The 18730-nt window shown below is 39.1% G+C and overlaps 1 long non-coding RNA gene across 1 annotated transcript in view; it reads right to left on the bottom strand.

Moving 5' to 3' along the window:
- Nucleotides 1-824: 824 nt before the first annotated feature.
- LOC124266504 overlaps nt 825-18730 on the bottom strand; it is a 29955-nt gene continuing 12049 nt past the window's right edge. The window contains exons 2-3 of the long non-coding RNA XR_006895781.1: nt 4939-5277; nt 825-3810 (exon numbers count right to left, since the gene is read on the bottom strand). This is a non-coding gene — a long non-coding RNA (uncharacterized LOC124266504). The remainder of the gene's footprint in view (nt 3811-4938; nt 5278-18730) is intronic.

Genomic DNA, 18730 nt, shown 5'->3' with positions numbered 1-18730 from the left:
AAATTGAAAACGTCTTGCTACCATTTGGTACAGAGGTATCATGTATCTCAGGTTCCAAGTTTTTTAAATGCTGTCATAATGTTGGGGGTGAATGGGTTTTTTTACTGAATAATGTCCTGGAGTATATTTTACACACACACACACACACACACACACACACACACACACACACACACACACACACACACACACACACACACACACACACACACACACTGTTAATATCTACCCTTTGGTTCGTCGCATATTGCACCTCTATTTTGTGAACATATCGGGGGGGGGGGGGATTATTTAGTGCACACGGATCATCTGACCGGAGTACTAGTGCTTTAAGCACGTTTTAGTGTCTTTTATATGGCTTTGGTACCAAATAATACCTACAGTACGAACCTCGAACAAAGAGGATTTAGTCAAGAACTTTTGTGGATGAAGTTAATATTCAAAGACGAGAAGACATAAGCTGGATCTGTTACCAAAGAAAGACGTCCTTCTGGGAAATGCTTTGCTAACTAAAGACAGGCTTTACAGATCGATGACGAAAAGGCCTTAATAACGTGATCAAAAACACCAAATAATGTATTGTTGCCCCAGTTTTTGAGGAAAGGACACATCGTATCTGACAGAATAGAGACGATATTTCTTCGAATTACTGTTGTTCTTGTTTAACACTGAAAGATCACAGGTTTGGATTTATTTTTATCAGTACAAAAGGAAACATCTGCAGTGTTTGCTATATTTGCAACAGTGAAAGAAAAACAGAACAGATCCATCAGTGATGATGTAGTAAGATGATTTATGAAGCTTAAGTACAGGACAATCTCTCCTCTGTCAACATCGGCTAAAACACGTGGAAGTATTAATTCGTGTATGGAATCCACGAAGCCAGGTGAGATCGACAGATGGTGATCAGAGTTACGTACATCTGACATTAATTTCAGTTTACTTTAACCTCTGTCTTGCGCCTGTTACTACGTGTCCATGACACATACGTGTGTCACAATGATACTTGTCCTCGGCTGTCTTCTGACACAGTGTCCTTCTTGCATCTACATCCTCCGAACAAATATAAGAAATGTAAGTAGGGCACATTTACGCTGCTTGGTGAATTGCTCAGCGAATTGTCCAACTTCTGTACATGAAATGAAGACTCAATGTGTCATCATCACGCCTGTTGTAATTGGTGGACATGTTCCTTATATCACTTCCAGTCTGAGAAATCCACAACAGGAATGACAACATGGGAAAAAAACGTGTAACAGACTGACCGCTGCCATTACCAAGTATGTCCGTTTTGTACTGATCGTGATGTGCTGTGACTCAAGAAACAGCAAAGAAATTGCTTCAGGTATATCGATGATCTGATGTCGTTCAATAACCATCAAATAGCAAATCCCCTTCCACTGATGTATCCACCTAAACTTGAAATTAAGGAGACAAGTGAGACCGCCTCAGCTGTTTCATATTTTGATCTATGTATAAAGATTAAGAGTCACACAGAAACTCTCCACTTGGCTGTATGACAAAGGGGGTGACTTCAACTTTCGGATAGCCACCTTTCCTTTCATGTCGAGCAATATTCCAACAGTTCCAGCCGTTGGTGTTTACAATTCTGTTCGCAACTTCTGAAGTACAAACGAGCATAGTGTTTTGCCAAGATTTCAAGAAGATCAGAAATTGTTCGACCAAGGTTATAGAGTTCAAGGCCTCAGTAAAGCTTTCAAAAGGTTTTATGTCAGACAAGTGGATGGTATTTCCAAATTTGATGCATCAGTGACAAAACAAAGGAATGCCCTATTTTGACTTCTACGATACTTTCCCGAAACTTCCTGGTGACAATTGATTAGACTTTGCATATGTTGATGACGGGTGCCATCGGTGGGGCAGGACACTCATCTTTTCGCGAATACCTGGTATCATCACTTTTCGATAGTTATAAGCACATGCTCCGTCATCGTACTGCTTTATTCAGCAACAAATATATTACTTTGATTCTAGCAAATATTTCTTATGGATGTAGAAAGGGTTTTGTCACTTCTATTTCCATACTGAAAAATATATACACTAGTATCACGTGTATTTGATAGGATATATAACTTACTTGATTAGTTGGCCAGAAATTCCAACGAGTGTTTGCCATTCCTTGTCATGAATGGGAAGTGTTCGCCATAACAGAATCTGTGTGCATTATAATTCTCCACATCAGTATAAAGGGTCACTGACGACATGTGACTTATGAGATTAGTTGTCAAGACAATATCAGTAATCCCATTTCCACTCATTATCATGCCTGGGAGACGCTCGAAGCTATCATGATGTATAGCTAACCAATCTGCCTAGTTCCACGTCAATCAGCAGTGTTGACATATATTTCCTATCAACTATTTGTATTTATGACCAGGAGAATAACACTTTCCTATGAGGAAAATGACTGTCAAATATTTTGAAATAACAGTGAACCGTTTAGTGGATCCTACTTTGGAAATGTGATCCTCGCTGTATTATGTAGGTTTTGTCATCGAACCCGCCAGCATCAGGTCCGTACAAGCCTTGGCAAGACAACTATGTACATGGATTTACCGCTTCTCGTGAGATTAGACTGAAGCATAAGTTTATAAGAACATCAGCCAACTGAGACAGTTTTAAGCACCGTGAGAACACTTCTGCACCGATAGAAGATCTGGAAATTGATCAGTAAATCCTCATAGAACGCAATGTTACCACATCGTTATTGTACTAAGTAGTTGTACAAACACCACGAACCACTTTAAGGACGTGGTGATTCAACACACTGAAATCTTGTTTATCATCAGTTCGCAACTATTTGGAAAAGAAGCGTCAATGGAGACACAGTTAAAACGGGAACCTTATGCAAACCTGTGAACATTTTCCTCACACCTGGACATTCTGGACAAATGTTCTGTCAGTTGCAATAACAACAACAATTTCAATTTAAACTACCAGCAAAACTCTTGACCTGCTTTATGCGCTACTTAATGTTTCATTCGTCCAGACTTTGGAGTCTTGAGGCTACCAACGTGGTAAAAGTCAAGAACAGGTGTCACAGGCTATCTTCTTACATGTGTATACTGCTGGCTGGGTGTGATGTATATGTAAGTGAATACTGTTAGAATGGGCGCAGGTCTTAGACCTTTACGATCTTAGTTTATTGTTCAATTCAAATATCAGAAAAACGTATATCCTCTTTCAGCTTGCAATCTGCAACTGCAACTAATTTTCATTTATTATCTGCCAGCCTGACACAAAAACAATAACAGTGTTGGTGCGTGGGACGACTCTACACTGTATGTCGTGAGGTTCTGCAATGGCTTAATGCTTGACTTGTTCATATATATATTGTTGTAACTCCGGATATCAAAGATAAATGCACCCATACACGTCGCTGTCAAAATATGATAACACATAGGTAACTGTTTGTTCCTTCAGACACACGTTTCAATGAAGGTTGATGAAAACAAGACATGTTTGCTCAGGGAGCAGAGAATAGCATGTGTGATAACTTGTGAGAATTTTCAAAATGTGTTGCGAGGTTCTTCACTGCCACTATGGCAGAAGAAACATTTTATATTTAAAAACATTAAAACTTTTACAATAAAACTTTATCAAACAGCTTCCTGGCGTGTTAGATATAATACCTTTATGACAGTTATAGAAACTTTGGCAGATCCATCAGTGATGGTGTTGGAACCTTGTGTCTTCATCTCGAGAAGGTTTACGTAACTTCAGCACAGGACAGTCTCTCCTCTGTCAACATCTGCTAGACCATGTGGTAGTAGTCATTTCGAAAGAAACCTAAACAGACAGATACGATCGATAGCTGTAGATCGGAGTTGCATACATATTATATTTTCTTCACGTTTAACTCGCGTCTGGTGCTTGCTGACTATTCTACAATTTCCATAAGGCTTTTCTTCTTACAACTGAAAATTCTCTGATTCTCTGAGTTTGTCAAAAACCAACGATACCTTACCAAGAATATCCTTTTCAAACATATCATTGTGTAGGCAGCAGTCTAGCATAACTGTAACACCATAGACATCTTATTCTTCGATACATACCCTTGTATATTTTATCTTTAATTACACGACCATTCAAGAATGCCATGCCTCATTTATCCCATAAACATCAGACTGTCCGAAAACACTTTTTATTTTAATCTAACCATGAAACGATTTTACGCATAAATATAACTTTTCTCCACAGCAGTATCAAAGGTCGTTGATAATGTGTGTAACTTATGAGATTAGTTGGCAAGAAAATCTGAGCAGTCCCCTATCCCTTCCTTCCTTAACATTCCTTGGAGATGCTTGTCTCACCAGAGTTGCTCGAAGCTGTCTTCACATCAATGGTCCGTGTTCCACGTTAACCAATAGTTGTTGATCCATGTTTCCTATCATTGATTATATTCTTGATCAAGATAATCACACATTCCTTTGAGGATAGAAATGTTTGATATACACATATATGTGTCTGATAAATCCTCGGAATTTGCCAAAGTGGTGTCAAACGATATATAAAATATTACATTTGTCTCATAATTCTAGTCATACATTGGAGTCATTTTTGATTATAAAGACTCACCTATTTCATGTTTTCTTATGGTGTTATATTTCATCAAAAACATGAAATACATATTTTTTAAAGTTATTGGTCGTGATGTAAGACATCATCCGTTCTGTTTGAGGAGAGGACAAGGTTCACTGTGTGGCTCATGTACTCTGAAAATTATTAAATAGAGCCAAATGGGGTCTTTTTAATCTTTGTGAATTGTTCTTATTTCAGTTTAGATCTTTTAACAAGAGCGAACGTATGATAGTTAGAGGAATCCATCGGCATGTGTTAATATACTGGGAATTGTTCAGGTTCCGGTACAAAAACCGAGGTTCAAATGAGGATGGGGTCCAGCGTAAACTCACAAACCGTTCATATTTTCTTTGTGTACACATGGGATGTAGTGAAAAGGGCAGCAAAGAGCGTCAAGCCAACGTCAACTTCATTACGGATTCGGAGGTGGATCTTGTATGGTTTTGGATAACGTCACGGCGATAGAACGAGACTCCATATTGTGCAAGGAAGGGTCGCTAGATACGTCTAGCGGGATGACATACTGACATCGTTTGTGTGTCCCGTTTACAAGGCAGGTGGTTCGACATTTTTTCTTTCAGGACAACAATGCATGTGCTCACCTATCGTCAATGCTCCACACTCATAGGATGTTATGGCCAGCAATGAGTGCAGACCACCCCCCTTTGAAAACACCTGGAACACAACAGGGAGACATGTTCATCTCATCATAGACCACCAACTTAGTTGACTGAATTTGGACAGGGGCTGCAAGCAAGTGGGAAGCCCTGAAATTGCCTTTTCTGAGACTCCAACATGTACTCAGTATTCGAGCGATGAAATTTACAAACCAGCCTCTCTTGCAATGTGGTTATCAGATGTTACTTTCGAGTGTCCCTTCTAAAGAGTATACAAATGTATATGCAAACCGTTAGACGGGACCAGTCTATAGAAAAACGCTGCATATTTGTGTATTTGGTTCACATTCAGTCTGCAAGCAAGGGGAGTTAATACTCAGTGCATGTAACAGTGTTAATAGCGCACGATACATCGATCCTTCATAATTTAACTCAGATCCTTTCTGCAACCCCTCGTCTATATTCAATCAGGAACACGCCTTTGTGTGAACAGTTGCGTTGTACTTTGTTGCTGGTGATCTCAGCAAAGAGCCAATGTGCGCTCAAACTGCGTCAGTGAATAACTGCTGTCTCGCATGTGCAAATGAAAACTGACAACATGCAAATGGCACTACAGGTGTCATTTTAGTGTTATGTTCTTGTTGCAGCAACCTGTGACAAACAGTCAGCTCAACTGTCAGTTTGCAAACCCCACTGAATTTGGAGCAGAAGTGTTCTGTTAAATCTGCTTATTACAGGAATCGTGTGACGTGCATTCCCGGCCATGTGCCGACTTTAGACATGTTGTCTCAGTGTAATTACATTGCTGACTGTTAGTTCTGCCTATGTGGCAAGAGTCCTGTTGTGTCATTTGTCAAAACATTAAACAAAGATCTTATGCGAATGTTGATCAAAATCCGATGCCAATCACATAACTTGAATATACAAAAACAACGTTTTTCAAAGATAATTGTCCCATATAAAGAATTAGTTTGTAACAAATGTACTTTAAACGTGCTTGAAGACGAATATCACTTGTTGCTAATATGTCCATTTTATAACCGATGCAGATCCCAATGTATTCCAGCCTATTTCTACAACCCACCTTCAATTGTCAAATTCCGAGCCCTTATGAAGATACACAGTGTCACTGTTCTTAAAGGAATATGTATATTCCTGAAGCAAAACCTACGTTAAAATAATTGTATTATGAATTATATTTCAACTCTACACACCATGACAATGTTGTATTACCACATGGCCTTCAATTCTGAATAAAGTGATCAAAGTGATCAAAGTTAGCATGAGTCCATTGACTTGCTAGCAAATGACTTTGTCTCTGAGGTATCCGGCTCCTTGATATTGAAATAGACAAAATGAGTATTTCAGTCATCAAAAACTTTTCCATAAAGTCAGTCACCAACGAAATATTGATAAATAGCTGTATGTTGTTCAAAGTGAGACTGAACCTACAATTAAAACGGGGGGTAAGTTTTCCGAAGAAGAGATGGAATATGAATTTGACAATGGAAGGTGACTGTGATGAAAAATAGTTTTGTTCGCAGCTTTTCCTATTTCAGTTTTATGTATGTTGTACTCAATGTACATACCGTAACCAGCACAATAGCAGACAATCCGCTGGGTTAACGACTCAGTTCTACACCAGAACGTATTTGACGAGTCGTTTATCAACACCAATGCTATGGTGGCGTGAAGGTCAGAGACGCCACTAGAGATATCCACAAAGTATCAAACGAATGAGTGAGTGACGCAAGTCTTCAATAATCTACCTCAAAAGTTGTTTGATTTAGGATACCACATTCAGGGCCCCAGTAAAGCTTTCAAGTGCTGCCTTGTGTAGTTTGCGCAAAAGTCATTCAGGCATCGTTGTGATTCATTACATTTTTAATTGTTTATACCAATTCAAAAACAAAACGACACATTGGGTGCCGAATATCTGGTCTTCAACCGGCAAATTTAAAGCCATTCGCCGCAGCGACTCGTATGTAATTGTCCCGAATCAATGATTCCCTTTTGCCGCGATTGAACCCACTGGTTTTCTAGAAAAGCCTTGCATCCATACCTCTAAAATGCGTGAATGGGTCCGTCAGATCCACTGAAAAACTCTCCTTGGTCGCGCACTGAGCAATATTCTAATTATATGGTGGCGGTCTGTTGATAATCCAGTGATCAACAGCATGAGCATCGATCTACGCAATTTGGAAACGATGACATGTGTCAACCACGTCAGCAAGCCAGACCACCCGGATCTTCAAGGGATTGGTCCTGGACGAGACGCGAACTGCTCGCTCTCTGGTAGGGACCGAGAAGGCGTTTTACAACTGTAGTCTATTGACCATTGTAATTGGAACATTCGGTATTTTTCTGCTGTAACATCTAAATATATTAGGCACGTAATGTTTTAAACATAAGTGCACAAACACACGTCAAACGTCTGTGTGCGTGACGCATCAAACTGGCGTTATTTTCGTTTAAAGTGTACCTTCGAAATAATGACATCGGATCTGTCTATACTCTAACAGAGTTTCTTAGTGACTTTACTTAGATAAAGAAAAGTAGGCTGCAAACATCAAAGCGTCTGAACATGTCCGTCGTGGGGTGTTTTCTCATCAACTTCATCCTTTACATGAAATTACATCACAGGTGAGTGACATCTCATCAAATTCAATCCGTTCATATACTCCACCTCGGCATCAAATATCAACCTTCTACCTCACAGAAACAAGCTCTCCCACTTTCACACTGTACGGAAAACACATATGGGAAAAAGAAAAAGACTAGAAAAACATGGGGATTAGCTGAGCATTTCGAAAGAGGAAATAAACGCTTGATTGATGAGAATTGGACGCTTGGGCTGTTCCAGAATCTTCATTTTTCTTTCATCATCACAAGGCGAACGTTTCTGTCAACGTCGTCGACCACGACTACACCTACGCCGCCCTACCGTTGATAAGTATGTATACAACGTCTTGCACAAAAAAACTCAACCTTTTTCTCCTCCTCAGCGTTATCGTTAAAACTCTTTAACAGCCACACAGGTGCTAAAAATAATAGATCTACAAATAGAAAATAATAGATCCACCAATGCAAGTCAACGATTTCAACGAAAAAAGATCACAGGTACTCAATGTCTCGTTATTATCAAGGGGTGTTTCCATTAACAACTGATGATATTTCTGTTACATTAACCACTGTACACTTTTTTGTGTTTGGAAAAAAGGTTAATCGATGTTTAATAAGAGTGCTATTATATAGGTTATCGACAACAAATATACGTTTATTGTTATATGTATATTGCATGTATGTATCTGATTAATTTTGCCTCATTCTCTGGTTATGCATGAAGGGAGAACTATAGCTCAGTGACGAGTTCTTCAATTCATTTGAGACAACACAGCACATATACACGAGCTTGTTAATAAGTCATTACCGAACACAGTAGATATATTATTTCCAATGTTTTTATTTCAGACCTTGATGACTGAAATAATACACATAAGAGTGTTCCTGATTGAATATAGAGGAGCTGTACTGAGTTTAATAACGAAGGGTCGACAAATGTATTGTAATATTTTGTATTCCCGATCCGTTTGACGCCGCCACATTGGAATATTCAGAGGACTTACTGGACACATATATGAAACATTTCAAATACCTTTGATATTGCTGTGGAGAAAAAGTAATATTTATGCGCAAAACAGTTTCACGATAAGATACTTAAAAGATCGGACTGTGCAATGTTTTGGTGATAAGTGAGGAATGGCTTTCTTGAATGGTTGTGTAACTAAAGATAACATGTACAGGGGCATATATATGGAATAATATCTGTCTATAGTGTTACGGATATGTTAGACAACAGCCTATACAAAGATATGTTTTCAGATAGGTATTTTGAGTAAGGCATCGTTTGTACTAGACAAAATCAATCAAACATATCTCGCTTAATTAATCAATTAAAACATAATACTGTATTTTATTGTTTATACTTATTCAAACGCATAAACAAACTTTGGTGTTAATGTCATAATTTTGCATTTATTTAACGTGTTCTCACATCACTTTGAATGAAGTTTACATTTCATATTTTTATGAGATAATGTTCAGCACCCAGAAATGCCTCATGGAAATTGTTGAATAGTGAGTAAGTAGTAGACGTGGGTTAAAAGTGAAGGAAATGTAATATGTATGCAACTCCGATCGCCAGCTATCGATCGTACCTGTCTGTTTAGGTTTCTTTCGAGATGGCTACTACCACGGGGTCCAGCAGATGTTGACAGAGGAGAGGCTGTCCTGTGCTGAAACTACGTAATCCTTCTCGAGATGAAGACATAAGGTTCCAACATCACCACTGATAAAGTTTCTATATCTGTTATAAATGTATGTAATCTGACACGCAAGGAAACTGTTTGATAATTCAAGGTGGATTTTAATGTTTCTTGTGCCTTGATTATACCATGAAGCCTCACAACAAATTTTGAAAATCCTTATAAGTTATCACACAGGGTATTTTCTAGTCCCTGAACATACATGTCTATGGATTTCAGGAAACTGAAATGAGTGTCCGGACGACGTAAGAAGTTACCGATGTGTTGTCATATTTTGACAGCAACGTGAACGGATTCACTCATCCTTGAGGTCACAACATACATATGAACAAGCCAATCATTAACACATTGCAAAACCTGCCGAGTTTTCTTAAGTGCGTTTAGACAGTGTAGAATTGTCCCTAACACCAATAGTGTTATTATTTTTTGTCTCAGATTGATACACAGTAAATATAATGTCGTCTTAAATTACTTAGAGTAAGATTGCAAGGTGAAAGACGATACATCTTTGATGTCGAACACGGTCGATTGGTCAGCAATTCATGTAGCTCAGGGAAAGACCATATGTGTATATCGAGCACAGGGTGGTCAGTCAAGCATCTCCCATGCATGATGGTGAGTCGACAGCAGTGTACTGGTATTTACTTGACAACTAGTCTCATAAGTCACATATATCGTCAATTACCCTTTATACCGATGTGGAGAATAATAATTTACACAGATTCTGGTATGAAGAACGTTTTCGTATGCATGACAAGGAATAGCATACCTGTCGTGGATTTTCAGACCGCAACTGATACAATGAATATCCCCAAGTACAACACACATGTACGTGGCAAGATGACGACATATTTTGTTTCTTAGGTATCATTTTTATGAAGAGAAGTTGGACAATTCGTAAAAGAATTCAAGCAGTGCAAAGGTATCCCGTATACATTTTTTAATGAAGATGTAGATGCATAAGGTAAAATGTGTTAGAATCTAAGACAACTCCAGACAATTTGTCATGGTGCTACACTCATGTGTCATGGAAACGTAGCAAACGGGCATAGGACAAAGGTTAAAACTTGAAATTAATGTCAGATGTACGTAACTCTGATCACCTACTATCAATCTCACCTGTTTTCGTTAGATTCCATACACGAATTGATACTTCCACTGTTCCGATCTTGACAGAAGAGTGACTGTCCTGTGCTAGCGCTGAAGCTTCATAAACCTTCTTACGGCATCATCACGAATGGATCTGTTCCGTTTTTCTTTCACTGTTGCGAATATAGCAAACACTGAAGATGTTTTCTTTGTACTGATAAAAACAAATCGGCGCTCTTGTCCAAACCTGTGATCTTTCAGTGTTTTTCAGAGTGCTTCTCCAAGAAATTCTACGAAATAACGTTTTTATGCTGTCAGAAACGATTCGGATGTGTCTTTCCTTAAAAACTGAAGCTACTTTGTATCATTTGTGTTTGTGATCACGTTATTAAGGCCTATTCGTCATCAAGCTCTAAAGACTGTCTTTAGTGAGCGAAGCAATTCCCCAATGAACATCTTACTTTGGCAACAGATCCAGCTGATGTCTTCTCGTTTTTGAATATTCACTTCATCCAAAAACAAGTTCATGACGAATTCCACCTTGTTTGAGGTTCGTTCTGTGGGTATTATTTGGTACCAAAGTCGTGCTAAAACATAATCAAGACACGAGGTTGTGATAGGGTGCATATTCATTTACAATACGCCAATTACAGACTCTAAAACGTGCTTAAAGCGCTATGGTACTCCGGTCAGTTGATCATTGTGCGCTAGATATTGTTTTCTATACTGAGCTCCCTGGTATGCTCACAAACCAAGGTGCCTGTGATTCGCTGGAAGGCTAAATGTTACACGTTATCAATATATATAGTCACATTGGGTTGAGGAAATAATAATTACTACCCACATCGATTAAGATAAAGAGGTAGATTCTCAGAACACCAGACTAACAATACCATACATACCATCAATAGGAATATGCGACGAACCAAAGGATCACAAGGATGGGTGAAATACTCCTGGACCTTATTCAGTTGGAAACATTCACTTGCAACATTATGACATCGGCTTTTTAAAATCCTGGAGCCAGAAATAGCCAAATGGCAACAAGGTATTTTGAATTTCTATCTGTGTACGTTATTACAGCTGTAGTTGTCCCAGACAGACCACGTAACATACGAGTATGATCACAGTGACATATCTAATTAAAAGACGGGCGTCCCAGGATATGCCCTTGCTTCAGACCTGGTGACCTTTCTATCACCGTTGCATCTTCATCAACCATCGGATAATTCTTCAGCCCTACTGAGGCAGACTGGTGCTCAGCACCTAAACGCTGCAATAAACACAACACCACGTGATGGGAGATAATGGTAGATTCCTTATAATTCTATGAAATGTTACAGTAGCATTGAAATCATATTCGGTCTAAGGAGAGATGTGACAAAAACAGCAGTTTAATCATTTTTGCCAACTTCTGTGACGACATGGGATGTGGTTAGTCCGGTATCTTGCATAAACATCACTAAGTGATGGAGTAACATTCTCGTTTTTCACACAATTGTGACAGGTCTATCAACTTTATGGTCGATAAACTCCGTGACTCCCAGCAGCTTTCAGGTGAACTTGGTGTCCTTCTGGAGGTCTTGGGTGAAGGCTTACTCTTCATATGACAGAGAAAACATTTCATATAAAAAAGCTGAGAACATCATTGTTAAACACCATTTCAGTTTGCTTTTAACATCTGTATAGTTCTTGTAATGACTTTGGAAACTATATTAGATCAACTAAGATAATCACAGTTATATATATTTGTAAAAGAAATGAGTAAGAACTACCAGCTCATTAGTATAAGTAGTCTTCAGTTTCTGAAAACAACAACCAGATCTTAGTTTGTGCAAAGGGCAAAACAGTGGTGGGAATTATTTCAGTGGGTCAGTGACTATTGGTTAAGACTCCCGGTAAGCATGTCCTACAAGTAGCTTCTACAACTCACAGGTGAAAACAGTGATTGTTGTCCCAGTTTTAGAAAGTGATAACAGGAAGTACTACAAATTCAACAGAGTTTCATTTCGACAAGAAGTAGGCATACCTAGGGGTACCAGTTGTACTCCCCTTCTTGTGGATCGGTTTCTTTATGCATATGAATCAGAATTTCCGCTACAGTTGGCAAAACCAAAACAAAGTAATCTGACCAAGATGTTTAACTTAGCATCAGGTATATCGATGGTTTGATATCGTTCAATAACCATCAAATAGCAAAATCCTTTCCTTAGATTTAATAATTGCATCAGCTTATGCAATCATAATTATTGGCATGTATAATAACTTGTCTCCATTTTCTGAAAAACAAATCTCAATTTGCAAAGGGCAAAACAGTGGTGAGAATTTGTTGAATGGATCGGTGAATATCGGTTATGATATAGCATATAGGCATGTGCTGACCAACCGGTATCGTGGAAGAAAGTGATTGTTGCCCCAGCCACAGGGTTAGAATTGGTCTTCACCAACACCTGCTTGACGTTAGAGGCGAGTAACGCGATCGGGTGGTCAGGCTCGCGTAGATCGATGCTCTTGATGTTGATCACTGGATTGTCTAGTCATAGCTGGACTATTGGTGAGTGAGGCGTTAAACAACAAACAGAAGAGATGGCACTACAAATTCAACAGACTTGGTTTCAAACATCACTTACAAGAAGAGCAATTGCTGTCGAAAACTGAATGACGCGCTCATATCACGTGTTGGACGCGGTACGTTCACAGTAAAGGAGCGAATATTTTGTTGAACTCGCTTGAACACATTTCAATAATAGAGCACGATAATGGCGTCGACGAGAGTCGTCTACATGTCATACAGTGTCTACGTTCATCATAGTTGTTTATAATGGTTCCTGCTACAGATTGGCGGTGGTAACGGTTTTTAATGAGAACATTTAGTCCGTAATATCATACACTAAACATTTAATTCCAGAAATTCCAGAGTAGCAGATATGGTATTAAATCAATGTTCCTAACCTCCATGCCTCTCTCGAGGTACGTGTGTGTTATTTGTGTGGTTAATGTGTCAGAAAGCTTTTACCGTGAGACATTTGAAGCTCTTTAATAAGATATGAATGGAAAGGCGCTGTGACAGCAGCTTGAATAACTGTCTCTTGTGACAAAGCGACAACAGATTGATCTGGTTGATTCATGTGTAGAAATAACTAAGGAGGGTTTTCCTGGTGCAATTTGCACCCTATAGCATGTGTGTATAGTCAAGAGTCTGTTTTGTGAGTGAGTGAGTGTGTATGTGTGTGAGAGAGAGAGAGAGAGAGAGAGAGAGAGAGAGAGAGAGAGAGAGAGAGAGAGAGAGAGAGAGAGGTACTAACATCTCGGTACAGATTATTGCACTTACATAGCATGCACATGACAGTGTATGTGTATGTATTTGTGTGTGTGTCATATACCCAGAATAAATGTTGTAAGGGGGGTTGAATAAATTTTGTCGGCCATTTTGATTTTATGACGTCACATAGGTGTGACCTTTGTGTGACCTAATCGACTATTGAACCCTTGCTATTTATTAGGTCAAAAGCTGTGAAAATATCAGAGCACATTTTGTTAAATCAAAGGTATCACTAGCCAGTTTAAAATACGCTGTCATTGGTGATTTGGTACAACACCGAATGTTTACATATCTGTGAACAATAAACGATTGTAGCTGTTAGCAAATTAAATTCATGCGCCATGAGGGCCCGTATATGATATGCGTGAATTGGGCGTTGTCTATGCACTATTACTACTAAGAGCAGAATCGCTTGCTCGCTGAGTCGGGCCGTACCTGAAAAGACATGTGACAGCTGTGATTGGATGAAATAGTGTAAGGTGTTATGTTTGTTAAAAGCACCTCCATCCAGTCATAAAAAACTGACCACCAGTTTAAGTATTTAATGCTGTCATTTGTATCACCATGATTTATGCTTATGCGTGTACAGATATGTTCAAGTAGGTTACAGTTGGTGCGCACCTGAGGGGTTGATGTGTTCAGCTTCCTGTGTGTGGCTTCCTGTGCTCGCAAAGTTTACCAGAAATTGTTTATTGTAATTTAAAGGTCATACTGTAATCATGGGTACATGGAATGGCTGTCGATAATTTTCAATGCGATGTTGGATGTATGCTGACAAGTGGTCAGCTTCCGTTATCTAGGGAGAGAAGTGTCTGACCCGAATTAATGACAGGAATAGTAAGCAGTTGAGGACTGATGGTCACTGAATATCTCAAGTAGGGTGTCAAGTGGTTGTACAGTGACGAAATGATTTAGCATTTGTCATATATTTTACTGAATAAGAAAAAACCTACATGTGTTCTCCTGTAAAACTTTCCAATACTGTTATTCAAAATTTTAAAGTTGAACTTTACTCTCAAACTGCAAACATCAAAAACATCTTATGTCCATGAATACTATATATGACACTTATTTGACATCATGTGACACAAAGGTTACTCACATGCCGTTAGCCGCTCTTATTCCACAGACAGTACAATGAAATACTGGTGTAAGCTTCTTGTGACTGTATTGTGTGGGGTATGAAGAGGTTGGGACCTCCTGGTGTTAAGAATTGTTTTGTAGGTTAAAAGTATTCAGTGACATAGGGAGGATTATTTATCAATTATAAAACAAAGATTTGTACAATGAACAGTTGTCTCATGTGAGTCAGCTAATAGATACACAAACAAGAAAGATATACAGATTTCATTGTTTATTAGCTCCGTTTCAAATGAGTAGGCTTTAGGATAGGAACACTCCCAAAAGTCTAATTTACAATTAAGTCTTCTACCCAAGATTTATATTTGTACAGTTTGGAAAACACGTCATGATACATATTATTTGTGTCTCCTACACATTTCAGGATTCCTTGTGACTTTGGACCCGACTACATTCGTTACAGATAAGTAATAAATCGTGCATACGGCTCTTTAAACGTGCTCCAGATTATTTTTTTTCAGTTTGGCTTGTATCATGTCTTCGTGTAAACCTCTTTTCATACACAGCTGTCGTTTCTCACCCAAAAGTCTTTATTCAGCTCACGTATACTTGAATACATTTGTCTTATACCTGAAGCATACAAGGAACCATCTCTTTCAGTTCTGGCACAAAGTCAAACATGACTCTTACACAATCTACCAGCTTTTCCCACTGATCTATGGACTACAGAATACATTTGTTGGTAGGTATCACTCTTCCCAGTTGTTCATTTTTCTCCCACCGTCGTAGATCCACACCACCATTTGGATCCCACCCACATGAGCATAATCATGGGTCCTTCCTTGATTGATGGCCTCCTGAAGCTTGAAATGGACTCCACGAAGTTCCAGCCAGTGTTTCAAACTCGGGACAATACCGCGTTTGGTAGGATAACTTCTCCCACTGGCATACACATCATGCTTTCTTACATGAATTCCTAGTTCTCCATTCCACATCTTGGCCGTCACAAATACGTCATTGCCTAAGTCTATATGACAACGGGAATCCTGTAGCTCTGTCTTGTCTGTCTCTAGTCCCAACAATGTCATGGCCTGTATCTCTCCGCATTCCTCCAAAGCTTTACAGAAGAGGGTGTAGGCTTCTGGTCCCCGTCTACGTAAGATGGTGAGTAGTTCTCTAACACGATCAAAGGAGGTTTGTGGTTTCTCGATAATCTCGGCTTTCAGAGGCAAGTGAGAACTTTAAACTGCATGAGTTTGTCGACCACCTCTTCTACACGCTGTATAGCTTGCACTGGGCCTGAGTGATTCTTCCTCAGAATATCATGGTGAACGGCTTCCATTTTCTATCTTCGAGGTAAACGGCTACCAGAATCAGTAGAGTCAAGAGCATGCGTACGTTCTCTCTGGCGACTGAATGACATGGGGATTGTTCGGGAGTTATATATTGCCCACACACGAGTCTAAAAATACCGCTGGGAAAGTTGTTTATCCCAAGGTCAGCTCGTTACATTGCCCCCCTGTGAAATGAGGTCAACCTGAAGGTCACACACACCTGGGCCGGAAGGGGACTCCCAAAGGAGGGTGGGGCTTAAGGGGTCAACAGTCGATTAGGTCACACAAAGGTCACACCTATGTGACGTCATAAAATCAAAATTGCCGACCAAAATTTATTCAACCCCCCACCCCACCCTCCAACACCCCACCCCTTACAACAAATAAATGCATATACTCCATATCCATGACAACATTCTATACATGTCTCCTTGCCTCCAATTCGATATGGTCCAGTCTCGATTATTTACAGACCGCCGCCATATAGCTGGAATATTGCGGTGTGCGGCGTAAAACTAAACTCACTCACTCACTCCAATTCGATATAACGACTCAACATAACGCCGGTAGGGATTCGACCACAGCCATTGCGTTAATTCGTTATAAACCACACAGTATATAATAAGTGATATAATATTGGTAAAAAGGTTCGTTGGAATTAGGTGTTCACGTATTGTATCAAACCCCAAAGCATCAACTAACATTAAAATGAATTATTACTTGGCGCATTCACATTTCAGAAACCAGATTGTTGATAGTAGCAATTTCACCTTAATCCTATTTCGAATTATACCTTTTTGTCAAATTAGAGCAACGCCCCCTAAATGATCAAAAGACTCAAACGAGCATTCAACAGTCAAAGAAAGACTTTGAATATAACAAAACCTGATCATTCGGAACCCTGAAAGTGGCCCTTTGGGCAGATGCTGTCCTCGACATGAATGAATTTTAGCCACATTTGTTAATGCGGACACTTGAAAATCCGACAGTGTCACTGAAATCAGAACGGTCCGGAAAACTGGGGTTTTGTTGTACACACTAGTGGTGATCCGATTAATTGAAATAATCGAAGATTGGTCGCAGTGACTAAACGACCAAGCAATCGATCATGTTTTCTCATAATCGAACACAAACAATTCTGGAACACTTGTTTTCATCAACAATATTTTCACAAGGTTGGTTTTGTCTGTTACATTTCATAAGCACTACAAGCTCGTTCCAAGTCATGATTGAATTTATCTTAAAGACACCACGAAATTTATGTTCCTAACATACTAGTCATCCTTTAAAGATGTGAAATTTTGCCAAAAAACCCAAAATAACTTCATGTTTTTTTCCTTAAGATTTGTGCATTAACAAATTTCATAATTGACGCTAACCAATTATTTTCGATGATTGATCGGTAGTTATGAACCAATCATCAGTTATGAGATTTTAACCAATTCCCAACACTAGTACACACACTCGATGAGCATTTTCTGCCACGCAAAAAAGTGAACTGTCATCATATACCACATGAAATAGACCAACTAACCCGATTTAAACCTGTGATATACTTTTGAATATAAATCCATCGTCTGCATTTAGTGCTGATCAACAGATTCCTGCTACAATCATGCACGAGTCATCACTTTTGACCTTGACCTCACTGACGCTATACAGGGAAGCCTCGCTCACGTGCAATCTGATAGAAGTGTAATTATAAGTCACTCTACTCATCATCAAGTCAGTTTAACCTGGTCAAGACGCACGCAATTAATTACGAGTCTGTTTGATTCGCCGAAAAATGAATAAAAAGTCCATTCCCTCAACACATGGCGGAAAACTGCTGCGGTAATGCCGACATAAACACGTGACTGGTTATTCTCTCAGCAGTTACTTCCCTTTGAAGAAGTACACTTCATGCAAATGTTTCCTATACCCAGTTCGTATGAAACGTTATCACAGATAAAGGTCCCTGATAGTATGCATTTAGCTACTACACATATATTCAAACGTAAATACAGAGAATGAATGAAACGACATGATTACTCCATTGGATGCAAGGGAGACTAGTGTCCAGTCGCCTAAGTTGCAATTCCCTGTGCAGAGTTACGCCACTTGGCATGCCAGAAACCTGTCAACGATTCACATTGATTATATATACATTTCGGGGCTTATCATCTCCGCACCAACGCTTGTGATATTTCATTAAATAAATAAAAGCTTCAAACAATTTAACACAACTATGAAAAATATCTTGAAAATACAGATTCCGTTATAGGACTTTGTCATAAACATAAGTCATATATATGAATTACGATCGAATGGTGATGATACCAGCCTATCCTGCCCCACCTCTGGAACACGTAAGACACACAT

The sequence above is a fragment of the Haliotis rubra genome, unplaced genomic scaffold (assembly GCF_003918875.1).
Source record: "Haliotis rubra isolate DU_JTF1 unplaced genomic scaffold, ASM391887v1 Scf126, whole genome shotgun sequence".
NCBI lineage: Eukaryota > Metazoa > Mollusca > Gastropoda > Lepetellida > Haliotidae > Haliotis > Haliotis rubra.
This window is presented reverse-complemented; position numbering and strand designations above follow the sequence as displayed.